The sequence below is a fragment of the Monomorium pharaonis genome, chromosome 10, assembly GCF_013373865.1.
Source record: "Monomorium pharaonis isolate MP-MQ-018 chromosome 10, ASM1337386v2, whole genome shotgun sequence".
Classification (NCBI taxonomy): domain Eukaryota; kingdom Metazoa; phylum Arthropoda; class Insecta; order Hymenoptera; family Formicidae; genus Monomorium; species Monomorium pharaonis.
In genome coordinates, this window is record NC_050476.1 from 7,665,440 (window position 1) to 7,684,684 (window position 19,245).

At 37.7% G+C, this 19,245-nt stretch overlaps 1 long non-coding RNA gene across 2 annotated transcripts in view; it reads left to right on the forward strand.

Moving 5' to 3' along the window:
• The first annotated feature begins 223 nt into the window (after window positions 1-223).
• Window positions 224-19,245, forward strand: part of LOC118647680 — a 29,183-nt gene continuing 10,161 nt past the window's right edge. Inside the window, exon 1 of one of the 2 annotated variants that reach the window (XR_004964842.1) lies at window positions 224-4,241. This is a non-coding gene — a long non-coding RNA (uncharacterized LOC118647680). The remainder of the gene's footprint in view (window positions 4,242-19,245) is intronic. The other variant, XR_004964841.1, reaches the window with a different exon arrangement.

Genomic DNA, 19,245 nt, shown 5'->3' on the forward strand with positions numbered 1-19,245 from the left:
CGCGTCCCGATAATTATTGTAAATTATTAATTTCATAAACTATCAGTTATATTAAGAATTATGTTCGAGAACGTAATATAATTTATTGGCTTCTGTAACCAGTTTGAGATTCTTTTCTTACAAATAGTATAAATGTCAAGGAAAATGAGAGGGACTTTATTATAAATTTTATAGTTTTACATTAACTGCCTGGACGTATGAAAACGTAAATATAAAAGAGGCATACAAAACGATGGATATAAAATTTGTAAAAAAAGGAATCATATTTTGAACCTAAAAGGATTTTATTTTTATATTTATTTTGTTTTTATATATTTGTCCTGTGTTTACATTATACATTATTAACATTTTATTACATTAATGATGAGATTTTTTTTAGTTTTAGTAGAGTATTTATTTTTATCTTTATTTTTATCTATAAATATAATAGTTATGCATTATTTTTCCAATTAACGTATTTATATAGACTTCGTTCGTTCTGATATTCATTTGCGGAAATTAGAAACGTTAAACGATGTTCAAAATAGAACCACTTCAAGTGAGAATAATTTCCAAAACTGACTTGTCAATATAGAAGATTCAAATTTCCATAAATCAAATTAATTCTAGAAATAACCAACTATTTCTATTTCTCGTTTTTAATTTGCCGTGTATAAATATTGCATATTCAAAGATTGAAATAGATATATAAAAACAATAATTTTTAATATTATTAATATTCAGGATAAATTACGTCATTTATAAAATAAAATATCTTTCTTTTTTATTTCTATTTCTTCTTAAAATAAATGTATTTAAATATTGAAAAACATCATTAAATGATAGAATAGCCTTACATCTAGATTTAATTAATGATACAATGAAAATAAACTCAATTAATATAATGACAAATATTTGATATACAAAAACATCAATGATATATATACACATATATACACAAATACAATAAAAGATTCAGCGTCGTAGGTAGTTTGATTAAAATGTTCTCGCAACTTTCCGTTTTTGTCCCACGTCTCGTTTGCACAATTATCTTATAGTAAATAAGTAGTAAAGCTACAAAAGTGCAATCCGCATATGGATGTTAAGGATACATAAATGCATTATAAGTTCGCGGACGAAAACTGACGGGTCCAGACAGTCGAAAACGAAGATGCAAGTTGTATGGCGATACACCGGCGCGAGAGTTTACAGCGTTAAAAATCAATCGCGGTCCACCGGCGGCGCGGCATAATGGAAACGCGTATAATTCGGCGCGCGAATGACATTAATTTCCAGACGACCCGACACCCCCTCCCCTTTCCCCACCTGCACATCTCGCGCTCGAAATAATCGCGCAAATAGACACGTAACCGACCTGGGCATCCATATTTCGCGAAGAGCAAGACGCGCCGCACGCTACGCCACTGGTCATTGCACCGCGGGCGTCGCCATTTTGTCAGAGCGCTCGCGCGCTGAGACTACGGCAACAATGAGCGCGCGGGTGTGCGTGCGTGGGTCGCGCGGAGTCGCGTTGCCCGCGGGGCAGCGGCGCGAGGATAAGGGGGACGAGGAGGGGAGCGAGGGGCAGCCACGTGACCCGCGGGACCGCGCTTCCGGATTGGCCCGCCGGGGCGCTCCGGGTGACGTAATAACGCGACGACGCGCCGACTGCCTAGGCTAGCGATCGACGACAGACGTGAACGTGAACGGTGTCCACCCACTGTACCCGGGGGTTTGCGCACGTGTGTGCGTGCGCCCGCGCGCGGGAAAGAGAGCCAGTCGACGAACGGGTCGGGTTGCGCGCGACCGAGTGAATTTGCCGAATTTCGGCGGATCCGCGCGTCGCGTGGCACTCCGCGCGCGGATTTATTCAGTATCGCGGATCGAACGGCGGGTTTCCCTCGGCCCATCCAGGCGAGTGATCGACGTTTCGAAAGCAGGTATGATATGATTCCCCATTCGTTTCCCTGCGGGTTACACGGCTTTCGCTTTACTCGCCGCGACGACGGGCTTTCGGTTCGTATATTGTCAGAGAGGTTATTTTTCCGAGAGTGTTCTCTTCACTCTCGCGCCGCAGTCAGCTCGCTTAGCAATAAGTTTATAATTTTGTTGAGGATTGTTTTACGGCTAATTATAGGTGACATGACGTATTTCATTGATTTCTATAGAAAAAGAAGGTATTCGTGTCAACGGATAACGAAACGCATAATCGTCAATGGTACATGTGTGTTTTTTAATTTTTTATTTTTACTATTTATGGCGTGTGAATTAATAAGTGTTTTTTTTTCTGTTATGTAATATGACATAACTATATACGTATTTACTGGAGCATTTATTAATATAATAATGTATACACAGAATTTAATGAAAAACTATGTATGTAATTATTTTCTTGTTATATTATATTATTAATGATTGCAAATTATAATTTATTACACGTGTGTTTTTTAATTTTTTATTTTTACTATTTACAGCGCGCGAATTAATAAGTGTTTCTTTCTGTTATGTAATATGACATAACTATACATATTTACTGGAGCATTTATTAATAATAATAATGTATACACAGAATTTAATGAAAAACTATGTAATTATTTTCTTGTTATATTATGTCATTAATGATTGCAAATTATAATTTATTTTTTGCGATTAATGCTTTCTCAATACACTGCCAAGAAAAGTGTGAAACTATGTTGAATATATTAGGCATAATTGTGGGTTATTACCTATAAATTATCGCTTTCTTAAATATAAAATATTCACACGCCGATTCGACACCGTCTATCATTATCGATTATCTACTTTCTATTAACACATTATTTTATATGCGTATTCCAGAATATTCATTCTCGTGGCTTTCCAAAAGTTGCAATTTAAGTGAAAAGTGAGCAACATTATACACAATATTGAATCAAAATTTAATATTATCAGTTGACTTTTACATTTGTAATATTTTGAAATCGGAACTAACAACAGAAGCATCGCGTGGTTATGGAACACCACGGTTTATTTACCTTTTACTCTATTAAAGCACATTTTGTTGCAAAACAGCGAAACCGTGCAATCGCTCTCTTGATGTTACACCTACGTCTCTGGAACTTTTGTTTGGGTAGAACATCCATTATTCACTGGATGTTTATCATTTGATACTCGCAAATAAATGCAATTTTAATTGCAACTATGAAATTTCATATTAAAAAAAAAAGTATTCCGCTTCAGTGCCATTTTTTAAGTCGCTGCGTCACATTACGCACGCTGCTATCTCTTTCACGGCTGGAAAAAATTTACTCTCAAATTGAAACTTATGTATTCAAATTAACGCGATCCTTGTTTCATATATAAGCAACAATATATAATCTTCTTAGAAGAATTTGAAAATCTTGAATTTCAAGATATTATGTCTTATTTCAATACTATAAGTATTATTTTAAAAATATGATATAATTGTTTTGATAATTTTATTCTAAGAAAATTATATAATTTTCGATTTGAACATGTAGTACTTTCTATCCAACATTCTTTTCTTTCCATTCAAGAAAATTATTCTCAAATAACAAGGTTCAATCATATAAAATTTTGAAATGAATCTTCATTCAAGTAAATCTTTTTGATTTAACGCGATGTAATCTCATTTCAAGATTTCCGTTTTGAAAACTGGAGATGTTGTCAAAGCAAGAACATTCTTTTTTTTCGCGATGGGCATACAGATAGATAGGTGTTTAGAGGTGCGTTTATCGGCGATGAACCGGAGGCGTCCCGTGCAGCCTCCGGATCTCCCGCGATCCATCTCGATCTCTCGCCGCGGGTGTTGCACGACACGTGTGTTTTGCACGGGACGATTCTCGATTTGCAGGCCGACCGGCACGGAAAATCGATGATCGAGAGAGGGAACGTCGCCGGGATTTGCAAAACAAAAAGGAAAAAAGGGAAAAAAAAGCGCAAGGGTAAGCCTCCACTCGTAGTGGGGGTAACGAACCGGCACAGGAGAGAGAGATCGAGCACGAGTCCTCCAGCATTCCGTCACGGGCGCTCGTGACCGGCGGATGTGTTTGCGTCGCCGTTATAGGCGTACGCCTCTCGCTGGGAGAAACGTGCGGCGGCGGCGTTTCCCCCCCGTTTCTTTTTTTTCGCGGGGACGTGTCCGGCGGCCAGTGATGTGGAAAATTCGAGGGACGGCCGTTTCGGACGATCTACGAGGTATCCGCCGATCCGCGGACCCCGCAAATCGCCGATTTGTATTCCGACGTCGACCGGATTTCCAAGTAAGATCCACGTTATTATTGCCACGGCGATGTTAATCAGAGCGTATCAGGTTAAATTGATTATCCTCTGTAAAAATGTCACGTACGCAAGAATGTTACGTACTATTAGGTTAGAATTGTCGGAATCGGCATATTCGCGGATATTCTCCTTATGGCGATCGAGCGATAACGATTTCTACATCTGCATCGATATCCGTTTGAGCGCAGTAATTGCGAGGAAGACTGGAAGCGTATGATAGGATATCGTATTTGAAGATATTTTAATTACATATGTACTCCAGTAATTACATATGTTAAATATAAATTCGTATTTTTTCTTTTGGCGCCGAAATGCCTTGATTTAATTATTTCGATAATGAATAATACGCGCGGATCAAATATTGATAATAATTAATCGAGCGGCTAAGTTCGCCGCGCTCCCAGTCATCGATTAAATAATTCACCTCCGCGCGGACCATTACACTTTCGAAAACCGAGTTCATCGGAACTCGGAAATCTCAATGACACCGTTAAACGCGAGTGTGTCTCGCTGCACATTGTTTCACCATTGCTTCCGCGAATTATAAATATTTCCAATGTCGAGTATAATAAAGCGCGCGCATGATGCACAAATAACCGCGTATCAATGCAGATTTATGCAGTTTTAGTGATGCAACGGTTTAAGCCGGCAAAGCGCGGGGAAACGGACTCGTCAATAGTTAATTACCCAAGCACTAAGTATTCATTCGATCGGCGGGGAGTATTAGTAATTTAATTTCCGTTGAGAGATAAAATCCAATTCAACGGGATAAATGAGGAAAAAAAAAACAATCGTTATTTTATACCTTTGGAGATGCGCGCACGATCATTATATTCCGAGAACTTCAAATTTTTACTTGTCTCCTCTCTCGCGAATGATGTCAACCGTTTCGCGCCTACGAAGGACTTGTTGGCTCAACTTTTTCGCGTCACAATGCGACTTCAGGGCCCGCGTTTTGTTTCGCGAAACTGTAACGGTGGTGATGAGGCGTACGAGCGTTTCAAAGTCCACGCGAGCTCGTCGTGAAAATTTACGAGGGAGCCGAGCGTCCCCATTATGCAATTGTAATTTAAGCGCGCTTTTAATTGACATTAGTGCGACTTTTTTCTCGCCCGCACTTCGGGAAATGAGAGACGAGAGGATTTTCAGGGATCGCGCGAGGCGCGATCAAACAATCCCGCCTTTTTTAAATCAGTGCAAGCGGATGACGTCGCTCGGCCGGGTTGAATGACCTCGTCACGGTCCATGTATTATCATGTTATTATAATCGAGCCGCGCTTTCGGGCCACTAATTGAGAACACGATTAATTAGGGACGGGCTGGGCGCCGATTCGGGCGCTGCCTTCACCGAGATCGTGTGCCTAGAGAGGAGGGATAGGAAGGGGCGCGTGTAAATCTCATCTGATAGAACCGCGTGCACGAGAGCACATTGCTCTCTATATCTAGCGAGGTGTAATTAGTTTTTGTAATAGAAGAACCATGGGTGCTGATCTGAGCAGCCGATAACGGTTGCAATTCTTGCCTTGTGTACAAGTGTGATTGAGAATTTTTAGAGTCCAAAGCTAAAAATAAATCTTGAAAAGCGTCTAGAAGCGCAATTAAAATAATATTAAATATAATAGATAACTCTGCTCTTTTTTACAAATTCTGCAGTATTAAAAAATTGGTACACTAAGGAAAAAAAATGTTAATTTTTATTTATTTATTCAAGTATAATATTTTTATATTTCAAATAACTATATAAATATTTGAAATTCGTGCATTTAAATTAAATGCATAAATTCTCGTACTGACAAAATTTTAATTTAGTTGGAAAATTTTGTCAAATCAATATTTTTTTCTAGCGCAAGTATTTAAAAAAATTATTCTAACGAATTAGAAGCCTTTGCCAGTTAAATTATATAAATCCACTTCTGGTAATCTACTACAAACGTTTGTTCATTTGTTCGCTTAACGCGTCTCTTCGACATGTTTGCGAAGTATAAAAAGGTAACCGAAGATAAATTTGCACGGCGCGAACCCGTGGCACGTACTCCATCCCCACGCTGGATTTCGCGTAACGCGGTTATGTATAACCGCGGCCCGATTTCTGGAGCGCGAATCGAGACCGAATCGAAGTCGAAGGGCGAGATATATATATATATATATATTCATCGGACGTGCAAGGAGAGCTCGCAAAAAAAGCCAAGGCTAGGTTACACGGGGCCGGCATAATTTCAAAGCGGCGCTTTTTTTTTACCCTCGTTACGTGATTTTCATCTCGACATCGCTTCGTTACGCTTCACCGTTCATTGTCTCCCGCGACGTAGATTCGCGATGCGGATTTCTTCATCGAGCGATCGAGCAACCGAGAGGCAAATACATTTTGTTGTACAACTCGCCAGTAGGTTCGATATTCTATTGGCGCGGTGAAAATATTTGTGCGTTAACAAACACGGTAAACATTGAACTGACGAGATAAAAGATTCGAATATCAGAATGAACGCACATGCGATCGAACGTATCAATGAGTGCAAATCTCTGGAATTAAATTGACAGCTTTTGTGTAGCTGATAAGTCGATATGAAATACATAGAATGTACGATAATATTTTATAGGCATTTGTTTTTATCTTCGTCATAAGCGTTGAATAATCAGAAATTTCAATTTAAAAAACTGCTATGTTTTACAAACAATAGGAAAATAAATATAAAATCAAATATATACATGTATAATTAGAGAGATTAAAAATGTGATTCTGTCTTGCGTTAAAAGTGTATTTTTCTCTTTTCGCATATTTTAGTTTAGAGTGGAAAAACAACGTTAGGTTTCCCAGGACATTCTCTTTGGCTTCTGGAAGGGTAAAAAGCGCGTAACTTTCTTATTGATCACTACCTTGAGAGAGCGAGAAAGGAGGAGCGAGAAAAAGGGAAGCTCTCAGTTAACCGATGCTCCATTTCTTTCTTTGCGGAACAGCCGAGACTAGATGCTGGAATGCACTTCAGATTTCCGCGATCTTCATGCGTCATGTTAATTCTTCCCGCTCGATCGTCAATTTATCATACCCGCCACCAGGAGGATTCGATCCGATCGGTTGCTCACGATTTTCCCCCTTTTTAAACTCGCTCGTCGTACGATTTCCGATTTAATCCGCCGGGAGTAAAAAAAAAGAAGCGATCTTTATCGCGGCACCTGGATCGCGCGCCACGGTCCTTCCGGGGTTGAACCGCCCTTTGTGCGGGAGCAAATTGCATCCGTCGCGCGAGCTGTTCCCGAGCGCCGCGCGTTTGCGTGCTAATTGACGTAAAAAAATCACGCTTGTCCTTGTTAATACGCGGTGAGTTAACACGCGGTGGCGATTTTCGATTGACGGTCGAAATAAATTGTTGCCGGGATCGTCGGCGTCATCGTTCGTCGCTCGTAGCAAAGATGGTTCCTCCTCGGGCGGGGGGAGAAAAAAAAGGGCGCATTACTATTGCTTATCCCTGTCCTGACCTATGGTTACCATGACGACCGTGGGACGCACGGCCAAATCCCACCCTTTGCTATAGGGGTGGACTCCGCTCTCTTCGAGCTGCTCCAGAAAATTTCCTTCCCGTTTGACCGAGAGAAAAATACGGTCAATCGCGTTTCAACTCTTGCTATCGATCCCGTTGGAAATTTTTGTTTGCCACAAAATAAGGTTTATTAAAGTTTAAACAAAGACTTTCTGACCACCATGAGCCAATAAGCACAGAATTTGATATACGTATACATTCACAATTTATATAGTTAAGTACAATTACTCACAGCAACATTTGGTTAGAGAGGACCTAAAGTTAGAAACTGGTACGATATTTGCTGCTCGAATACTGCGAATAACTATACGCTATGCTATTATTTACATTTTATAGGTATCTCATTATTCTGTGTATTATTATAACTTGAATATTTTTATTTCAACTTTCTTAAAAACGAGACACTCTTTGTTTTTGAAACTTGACATGAATAATTATAATTTCGATGTTGTCTGAAATTTTATGATTACGTCATTGTTATATGTAATGTATTAATTACATGTAGAATAATTGTTATTGTTGAATTACAATGTATGACAGAGTGTTATCTGTCATTTTAAGTCAATATGATTTTCGTGGATGTAATTCTGAAATTAAATGATATAGAGTTGAAGCTTATATTTTCGTTTTATATATATATATATATATATATATATATATATCACACACACAACGATGTAATCAACGATTTAATTATCATGCCGTAAACAGTTAAATGCGGTATTCAGTGTTAAATCGGAAATTACGCTTAATAATATCCAATGTGCATCTGATGTTTGGAATTTATGGTTAATTAGCGCTTGCGTTCAAGTTTTAATTCGCCATACGCTACTTACTTCATTAATTACAATTAGGTTTGATTACTTTTCTCCTTCTCACTTTCCAACGTGACGCGCGTGACTTCGTTACGAATTAGCAATTATGACGTAACTTTCATGCCCGTGAGTTTATCGATTGGGTCAGATCGCAATGACAGCCCTCGAAAATTCGGGGTATGCGGGGCCTGTCGCAACTCAATTGCAGCTCTCGCAATTCTCCGTGCACTTTCTAATTAAGGCGGCAAACATACCGCATGCACGAGTCACTCCAAACTTATTAACTCTCCTTCCGCGCGGCCGGTGCACGCTTCGTAGTTTGTATACCACTTATGATACCTCGGTATTGCGCGTCGGACCGGTTGGACCGATTTGACATTGACGTGCACGCACGTGCACACGTGAGAGAGAAAGAGAGAGAGAGAGAGCGCGTGTGTGCGATATCGGAGTATCGGAGTTTCAACTCGCCGCAGAATTGCCCTTCGCGCTGTCGACCACGCCGAAATTTCCTGTCGAACCGATACTCGCGGTATCCACCGAATCGATACAAGACGAATAGATAGCTATCTCGTTCCTTCGATAGCGGGAAATTTATTTCGAGGGAATTCACGGGAGATTTCGCTTTTAAATTTGTCTATCCTTCAATTTTTGAAACGGCGTAGCAATATTTTACACTACGTCGTGCATATGATTCGTTTGTTGATTATACACCGAGAAAAAAATGTTAATTTGATTAAATTATTTATTTATATATTTTAATGAAATACATAAATAGTTAAATTGAAGAAATTTAATCAAGTTGAAAAATTGTTTCTCAGCGTACAAGTTTAATTATCAGTAGTAATTAAAGTTTTTTTTTGTTTTATAATAATAATATATTTAAAATATATATTTACCAGTATTTTATTTAATATTATATATTAAAGCAAATGTTTATTAATAACGTATTTCAGAATGGATGTTTGCCTTCGATATTTATGGCAGAGATTTTCAGTATTTTTAACTGATTAAATTAACTCGTCGATGTAATTAATCAAGAATTTAACGATGTTTCGTGTAATACGACTGTCGAAAATATACCGAAACGCACGCGAAGTGGATATTTGAACATCGTCGAGCATGGAGGGCGAAACGGTGTATCGGATATTTGGTGGCCGAGGGCGCGGGATTAACGTAGGGACGATGATAGCTAGACCGGCGGATTGTTCTCTACCCACGGGATATAATTGAATTTTAAACTTCCCCCCAACTTTTCTCTTTTCGAATCGGTACGCATCTTTTTTGTATCTACCTATCGAAATTCCGTTGACTACTATAGAAAAATCGGTATCTTAATCACATTGTCATAAAATTAATTTGTTCTTAATGTATCGCGCAATTATTTTCATTAATAACAATTTAATTAATCTCGAGCTCCAAGCTCAGTATTCTTAAATACAACGACGTGATTTATAATACCGCTGCTATTTATTATAATTACGAATTAATATTCATTTCGATTGTGCACATGGTCACGCGAGATGAGAACGCAAATTTATATTGCGACATAGGACTTGTATAATTCTTGTTACGGCTCCGTCTTTCTCTCTCCTTGCTTCTCATTTTCTCTCCTCTTGGTGAAGTTGAAAGAGAAGCAACTAAAACCCGTCGCTCTGATATACAGGGTGGACTGAGCGACATCATCTTGGCCTCGGTCTTCAGATGACACTTTATCTTCGAGGCGCAGCGCGGAAGTCTCCGGCGGTGCCCTAATCGCACGTGCTGGGTGTTTTTTTTTTTCCCCCGATTAACGTTTGCATCCGGAGAACGTGGCTAGTTTTCTGTAAAAGCTATGATGGGATCGTGAGATAGTAATTTTCCTCGGTCTATGTGTGCATGAGTTTGTTTCAAATAGACCTGGTGTTCTCTAGGGCCGTAGCGGTTGCCAATCAAAATTATATGCAGCTCATATTTCAAATCACAAACTTACTATGCGTTTCGCATTTAATTTTTTTTCTTTTCTGAAATTAAGGAAAAAGATCCTCATGAAAATACACTGAGAAAAAAAATTGTTAACTCGACTAAATTTTTCTACTTAATTAAATTTCTTCAGTTTAAGTATTTATGAATTTAACTTAAACACATGAAATACTTGAGCTTCAATTTAAATATTTATATATTTAACTAAAATATATAAATAGTTAAATTGCAAAAGTTTAATCAAGTTGAAAAATTTAGTCAAATCAACAGCTTCTTTTTCCTCCGGTGTACAAATATGTCGAATCGTCGATATATTATTCTTGAAAGCGACACTTTATCCCTAACGTACCATCTTTCAAAAATCTCGTTATGCCGTGACATCTCGAATATACTCGTCGATGTTATCACGAACTGGGATTAAGATGAGGCCTGACCGCAGGAGAGATTCTCGAGACCGCGCGCGAGGAGAGACGCGGACTGGAGAACCTCTGCGAAGAATGCGCCCTTCGAGCATGACTCGTATTTACTCGAGGTGGTTTCTCTGCCACTGCCATAGATTCTTAACTCACTGCGCCGGCCCTACGAGAGCCGTGCCGCGTACATGCACAATGTTCCCCGGCGCGCATTGCGCTAAGGGCAGCATAAAATTTCTATATTAACGCAACGCGGGGGAATCGCGCTGGCCGATGCGCTGCCTTCTCTTCGACGCGTTCCGGTGAACCGAGTTAATTACAAATTGGATTGCAATTAAGGCAAACCGCACGCCTGTGTAATCGATGCACCGTGTATACGCGCGCCTGTATGTGCGTATGTGTGTGTGTGTGTGTATGTGCAACTGAGCGTGGACTACGGTTGCTACGCCGTAGGCTAAATAAACTTCCCGTTTAACAACTGCACGAGACGATGACGACGATGCAGTCACGGGACCGTTGAATTTTTATATATATCTACAACCCAAGAATTCAGCTTCCAGCTGCAAATTTGCATAGCAGGTACATGCTTTCAAAAAGCACGGCTGAAAGTGCCTTGTACCTGTGGCTGCATCGGCCGCATTGAGTAATGTGGATTTTGCTTTAAAGATATTTGTTTAAACGAAAGTATCGTACACGATCCTGGATTTTATCTCACGTCGAACTTTCCGCGTCGTATTTTTTCCAACCTCTTATGTTTTTACGCCAAAGATGATATCGGAGATTTTAAGCTGAAGATATTACAATTTGCGAGAAGGGTTGTAATTGAGAAAACGGCTTTGTATAAATTTTGCGGAATGCCAGCCGATCGTGGACGTATCGTGGTCGGCCGCCATAACTTGTAAATGGTCTGCTCGCTGGAATTCGCACCTTACCGCACTTCGGTCGTGAAACTTGTTCTCCTCCTAGAGCGATGAACTTTGTATCTATAGGCCGTGGGGTATCGGACGCTCCGCGTAACTATCTCTATTACTTAGTGGTCCCGATTCGATACGCGAATACCCTTCGGAATCCTCCCGATAAGCTGCCGACATTTAATGAAATATACACTCCGTAATAGAGTATCTCGGCCGAGTGGCGGTTTAACGCCTTCGAAAATATTTATACGGAAGTGTACTACGAATCGTGACTGCAAATGTCATGCAAATGCTATTCTAGAGTCACGGTTTCAATAATACAGATACGATATTAATAACTCTGAAAATCACAAATAAAAGCGTAGATCATAATATTTTGCCATGTCAAACAAAAACACTCAATCGTTCATATTACTATTCGCTATATATAATTTTTCACTAATTTAACCCTTCAAACTTTTCTATTCTTTCCAACATTGATTAATTGACTCAATTTTATTACGTCATTTTAAAATTTGTTAAAGAAAAGTATGTTTTTGTATAAAATTTTGTTCTGTTTTCTTGTCATCGCGGAACAATGTTAGCGAAACAAGTTGTACAGAAACCGCTCTCTCGTTTCTTTAGCGCATCTCGCCGGCCGGGAATTCTCGCGGAGTATCCCAGGAGGAAGCTAAACGTTCCTTGGTGCGCGGAAAGCATCGCGTCGTATCGCATCGCCAGGCGATCCTTGCATTACGTTTATTGCTCGGCTCTCGGAGGCCGAGTTCTCGGTACCCGGCGTCGTTTCTAAGCGCATTTGCAACTGAGCTCGTTGCGCTTCGTCTCGGGATTCTCAAGGTTGACCGACAAACGGAGCTCGTTCGCGGCGTTCTCTCCATTTCTCCGCGTATATTGCATAGCGACATTAAGCCGGCAATGATGGAAACTGGAGCACGTTTCTTGGGAAAGTTGTACAGAAGCATTAGCTTCCTCGGATGACGATTTGCAGCGAATATTAGTCCGAGTAATGCGCCGTTTATGATTTAATGAGAAACGGAAGCAGCACACAAAAGAGAGTTTTTTATTTTGTTTATTTTATTTTTGTAAACAACATCGCATTATAGTAATATTGCCAATTTTAACTTGGCGTTGACATACTTTTTATTTTTATTTTTATTTTTATTTTTTTGATAAAATTGAATTTTCACAAAATACAAAAGTTTGCAGAATTATTATATTTACATAGAATATAATATATTATAAATCTTTATAATGAGATGACTTATACCTAATATGAGATATATCTAATTCTTTGATGAATACGAAATTGAAAAATGAGGGTCAGATTTAAAATAGGAAACATTTCTGAAACTAACAAAAATATATGAAATATTTTTCATTATTTATGTAAGTATAGTAAAGATTTTTAAAAAAGATAGCACTTGGGCCAAGTTGATATACATATATATCCAATGTGGCCCAGCTATGTATTTTCCTCTTTTTCGTAAATATTTTTAAAAAAATGCGAAATAATAAAATCAACTGGTTTAATTAAGCATTTATTAACATACTCGTGAAAAAAATTACACATACAGCTATTCATTAAATTATGAAACTGTGTTTATTTACTACAAAGGGCGTTATTTTTATCAGTCAAAAAGCTTCAACTAACTAGAGGAAGACAAGAAATACTAATTAAAAATTAAATGTTAAATAAAGAAACAGAATCTTAACTTTCTTGTATATCAATAAAATATATTATATTTTTAGTAGTGTTCCTGGCCATAATGGCTTCACAATACAAAGAGCTTTCTTTTTTTAATTATAAACAAGATGTTTTAATTAAAGCCTAAAATAAATACAGTGTTGCATAAATAAAGAGCTACGATAAAATTGTGGATATTTATAATTGTTACATGATAGTTACATAAAGCAAAAACTTACCTCTGAAATTTTAGATTCAGAAGAACACAATTTGAATAAAGTGTGATTACAAGCCGTAGGGAAAGGAAATATTGAGCAATTAACTAGCATAAATACATCATATCGACTTCCTGAGCGATATATTAGCGTTATTTGTGAAATTCTTTGTGATACTATTTGAAAATGGGATGTAAGTCAAATTGGATACATGGCCATTATTGAATACCGGTACTTTATATCGTTTTTCAAAAATATTTTTCCAAAATTTTCTAGACAACAGATCTCTTGTAAAAGATATTTAAACGTGTCTATTTTGTTTTATCCTTTGTCTTGCATCGTTATTTAAATTTTGATATATCTAAAAAGATGTATACATGTATTTGATTTATTTTCTCTTTATTTCACAGTAAATTATGTTAACTAGCGTATTCAGTTGATGATGGCTCTCGTGATTTTAGCTATGTAAATGCTATCGAGCGACAGGTATCCTGTGCGACGTTTAATTGGTGGAGTGCTTATTGCCCCCCGGGAAAATAAACATCGGAGCGCGCGGGCGTATATCGAGTGTCTCGATCATGAATGCATCACTCTCGAGGATTCTCACGACGGCTATCATGGCAACGTACTTATCTTTACGATCGCTGATGACACGTGCTACGTGTTGCGCGAATGGTTTCCACGTAAAAAATTATTACTCATTTCAACGGCAATCATCAACAGTATATTGTGCACCGGCAAATGACAGAAAATTATCCGCGAAAGGAAATCCTTTCTGGAAAGGATCGGCACGGCATCTCTGCGGTGTCGCCTTTGCCTTCGAGCATGAAAGGCATCGTTAAATCCGCTTATTCAACAACCCGATGAGTTTAAGTTTCCTTATCTAATCGTGCGCGCTGACACACGCCGTTTTTGTAAACCGATATTATTGTTATTACATAATCCGTCTGTAAAATATCCAAAATATATTTCGTGCCGTTCGCACTCCGCTATTAAGCAAAAATTGATCGGCCATTAAATTCGACTTTTTTTTTTCATCGCGGATCCGATATAAAGTAATTAAGTTGATTAATGTTGAAGTTAAGTCTCTTCTCTCTCCAGCCTTTCTTCAGGCTGGATCTAAAGGCCGCCAGGCCAAATCGAAAGTATTTCCTGGTATGTAGAAAAAGATGTTCGACAAGCTACCCCCCCCCGGAGGCCTTTTATATTTTTATACAATTGAGAACATTATAGCGTATCACGGGAACTATGAAGTCTATCAGCTGTCGTGACTCGCCACATTATTCGCCCGGCCGGCTTTCCACCTGCATGCCACAATTACCTTGACTAACCAATTTTTCGTTCCTTTTGTACATAATCATCTCCGCTGTAATCTCGGAACGTCGACTTTGTCATTACTGTACTGTTTAGAGATATACTAATATTAACATCTGCGGCATCGCGTGTTTCTGCGGACAGAAATATTTTTTTACTAAAAACTACATCCACATACAAAGTTCGATACGTGGTTGTAAAATTTTTATAAAGATTTAAATGGAGATCCAAATATATTGCAGCGTGTTAAAAATAACAGGGTGCAAGAGAACAAGTTGTTAAAAAGAAAACAGTTGTTTTTCCAATCAAAATGACAGGATATCGAATATCAGAAGTTGGTACACTGAGTAATGCAAACTTAAATTCGCAATACACTTTAATTTGGTAACATTTGTGTCAATAGAAACGTGACAATTTTTTAAGTTCGCACGGCTATATTTGCCACGGATAAGAAATTTTTGCGATTAGCGAGTTGGACGATTATTATTTACATGTTAAAAGTGAAATGTGGGTGGTCCTGATCGTGGAGCTTTATTTTTCTCACGCGCCGTTCGGCGGAACTTGCAATTATTTTTCTCATTTTCCGCTTATTGGTAGAGAGCGGTATCGCCAGTAATTGTTTCATCACGGATCGCTGGAAGCGCGTGTAATCATCGAGGCGCGAATTTCTCAAGGAACGCAGCGAAACACGAACGAACGAGGCGATGAACTTCCGACGAACCAGACCTTGCTACAGTTATTGTTCGTTGCACGTGCATTTCTTTAAAACTGCATTATTTTTATCAAAGATCGGAATATTTTAGGGAAAAAAAAGAGTGAGGAGGATTGTAAAAAAAAATTAATTAATGGGTAAATTAAACTGAATTTTTATTTGACTTAATTGTTATCAAATTCATGTCGAAAATAAAAATGTTAAATCTCAAGTAATAATTTAATATAAAAAAAATCTATTAAACTTTTGTACTTATACTTAACGAGTGTATTATAGATTTTATTGTTGGCTAATGAGTATCGCACGAAATCTTAATTGTTATCTCAATTGATATCAAACTTAAGTCGAAAATTAAAATGTTAAAGAGAATAATTTTAAGTAATAATTTGATATAGAAAGAAATCTATTAAACTTTTGTATCTATAAACAAGTGTATTAGAGATTTTATTGTTGGCTAATGAGTATCGCACAAAATCTTAATTGTTATCTCAATTGTTATCAAACTTATGTCGAAAATTAAAATGTTAAGGAGAATAATTTCAAGTAATAATTTGATATAGAAAAAAATCTATTAAACTTTTGTATCTACAAACGAGTGTATTAGAGATTTTATTGTTGGCTAATGAGTGCCGCATGAAATCTCAGTTACTTGACATTGGCACAATTTTTATGACAAATATGTTTTATACACATATGAGGGAATAATTATTCATTAGACTCGCGAGCTTTTTTATCGCGGTATCGACGAATTGTTTCAGTTCACTTCCTGCGCCGCGAGTCTCACGATCGCGGCGTTCGATTTCTTGCGGCGCTGCTCCTTGCGGATCTTCTCCTCGAATCCAATTCAGGCATCTTCTAGCGAGAGAAGAGTGCGGTATCCTCACCGCGCGGCGCAGGCGAAGATTTTTTCTCAAGGATAATAGAACCCGTCCTCTCTCGTTTTCTGCCGCATCACCGTGTATAAGCGTAGCGCGTCTCTCTCTCCTTCTGCCTCTCCTTCTCGCGCGAGCGAGCGCGCACTACCTTGTAATAGCGCTTTAATGCTTCACGGTCCTGGTGGGCCCTACGGGGCCTCTTTTTATTCCGCCGTCGGTTTTCCTGCCTCCGTTAACGACGCTAACTTTTCTCGCTGCGCGCCGCGGAAGTACGATCAGAAGAAAGTTTTCAACCGCGACGACCGGAAAATTACACGACCCGCTCCGATTTTCAGTGGGATGAAAGATAGCTAGTATCTCTTAATGCATAGACAGTAATTTTTAGACAAAATGCCGAATTAAATAGTTATAATATTAATTTTTTTTAATCTTGTAACGAATCCTAAATGAAAAAAAAAGTACGTATTTTTCTCTGTTTTACTGAGATAATATTTTTGAAAATAAAAAGTGTAAAAAGTGAAGTGCGAAAAACACCGTATTACCTTACAGAATTTACGGAAGTTGGTGTTTTGGTAGAGATCTGCTCTCGTTCACCTTATTTCAGACATTTTCGCCTGGCTTAATGATACAATATTTTTGTATATCGATGCGATGCCCTGGGAGATTAAATTAAAGCGTTTAATGTATAAATTACCTAATTTGCCTTAATCTCGTGACTGAGATCGTGCACCGCAGTGCAACAAATTACCAGTTATCGAACGCTGTAGATTATACAGCGCAGCTTCTCGAATTACTGATGTGCACACAAAATTCTTTTTACCATACGCTCGGTTTGCTTTCGTTCCTGCGTTAATGATCCAACTTCTCGCTGCTCGAAGAAGTAAGATGATGGCCAATTAAGAAAGTTAAATGAGTTCTTCTCTGTGCGGATCTACCTGTGCCATAAATTCCACCGCGGAAATTTGCTATAATAAAACAATGAAGCTGCTTATCACATGAGATAAAAATGTTTACGCTATAATACTAAAAATATTTTGTTTCTTAATAATATAACAATACAGTAATTAATATAGTTTTATATTGCAACATTAATTTTTTTCTTAATTTTTTATCACTTATTCAATGTACTTATTTAGAAACATGATGAAATGTCGATTTCTTGATTACACGAGGATAAATCAGTATCTATAATGCGTTATATCCGAAGTGCGTCTATATCCGGTGCGTTTGATGTACGAGAGTTACCACAGCTCTTTTATTAATAGAAAAGGTCGGAGTTGTTTGAAGAGTTTCAAACGATGAAAGGTACTCGAAACGTTACAGCTGCGCAAACAGCATCAGGTGAAGTTGCTCAGGATGTACGTAGCTTTTTTTTTCTAGTTACGCATGTTTGTACATTTTTCTTGATGCATGTACGATTTGAAAATCTATTTTCCTTGTTGATGAGCCACATTGTAACATTTTCAACACATTAAAATCAATATTCACAGTAGCTTTCAATCTTTTAGCAAACCTAAAGTTTTATCTATCTATATATTGTCTTCATACACAGAAAAAAATATTATTCTAACAGTTTTTTTAGTTTCAAAACAGAAATCTTAAAATGAGATTATATCGCGTTAAATCAAAAAGATTTACTTGAATAAAGATTTATTTTAAAATTTCATATGGTTTAATCAAGAAAATGATGTTCTTCTTATTTAAGAATAATTTTCTTGAATGGAAAGGAAAAAATGTTGGATAGAAAATATGTTTAAATCGGAGATTATAATTTTCTTAGAATAAAATTATCAAATCAATTATATTATATTCTTGAAATAACACTTATAGTATTGAAATAAACTTATAATATTGTAAAATTCAAGATTTTCAAATTCTTCTAAGAAGATTATATTTGAAGATTGTTGCTTGTACATATATGAAACGATGATGGCGTTAATTTGAATACAGAAGTTTCAATTTAAGAGTAATTGTTTTTTCTGTATATTTTCCAATAACTATTTAAGGCTAAATTAATTTAAAATGACAATTGGTTTTATTATTTTTTCTCTTTCATTAATTTTGAAGATCTTTTCTTTCCTTTTTATATTTGCACATCTCGTTCTAATATTTATTCTTCGTCTGGTATGTGTTAGCCTGCTCTGTTAGAAATATTTTATTTTATTTATTCTTGTTACATTATTGCTCAATGATGAAACGACGCAAATTGAATCGCGCTATATAAGCGAGACGTAACAGCTGCTTAAGGCTTCTTCGAGGCGAGGATGATTTGCGTCTCAGGCCCGTACAGTTTCAAGTTCAAATGCACTCCCTGCCTAGCATAAGAACACCGGTGTTAGCAATTAAGGGCACTCGATAATGATGGAACTGTACAGAACCGGGAACTCTAAGCTGCTTAGAGCCGGCAGCGAATCTGTCACTGTCAGTCGTCACCTATTCACCGACGCGGCCGCATCCACTTGCCGATGGAATAAAACATTTTAGCCGTAGTGCGATTAAAGTCACATTTCCCCCACTCGCTTTGAACGAATTTTCGCGAAATTCGGAA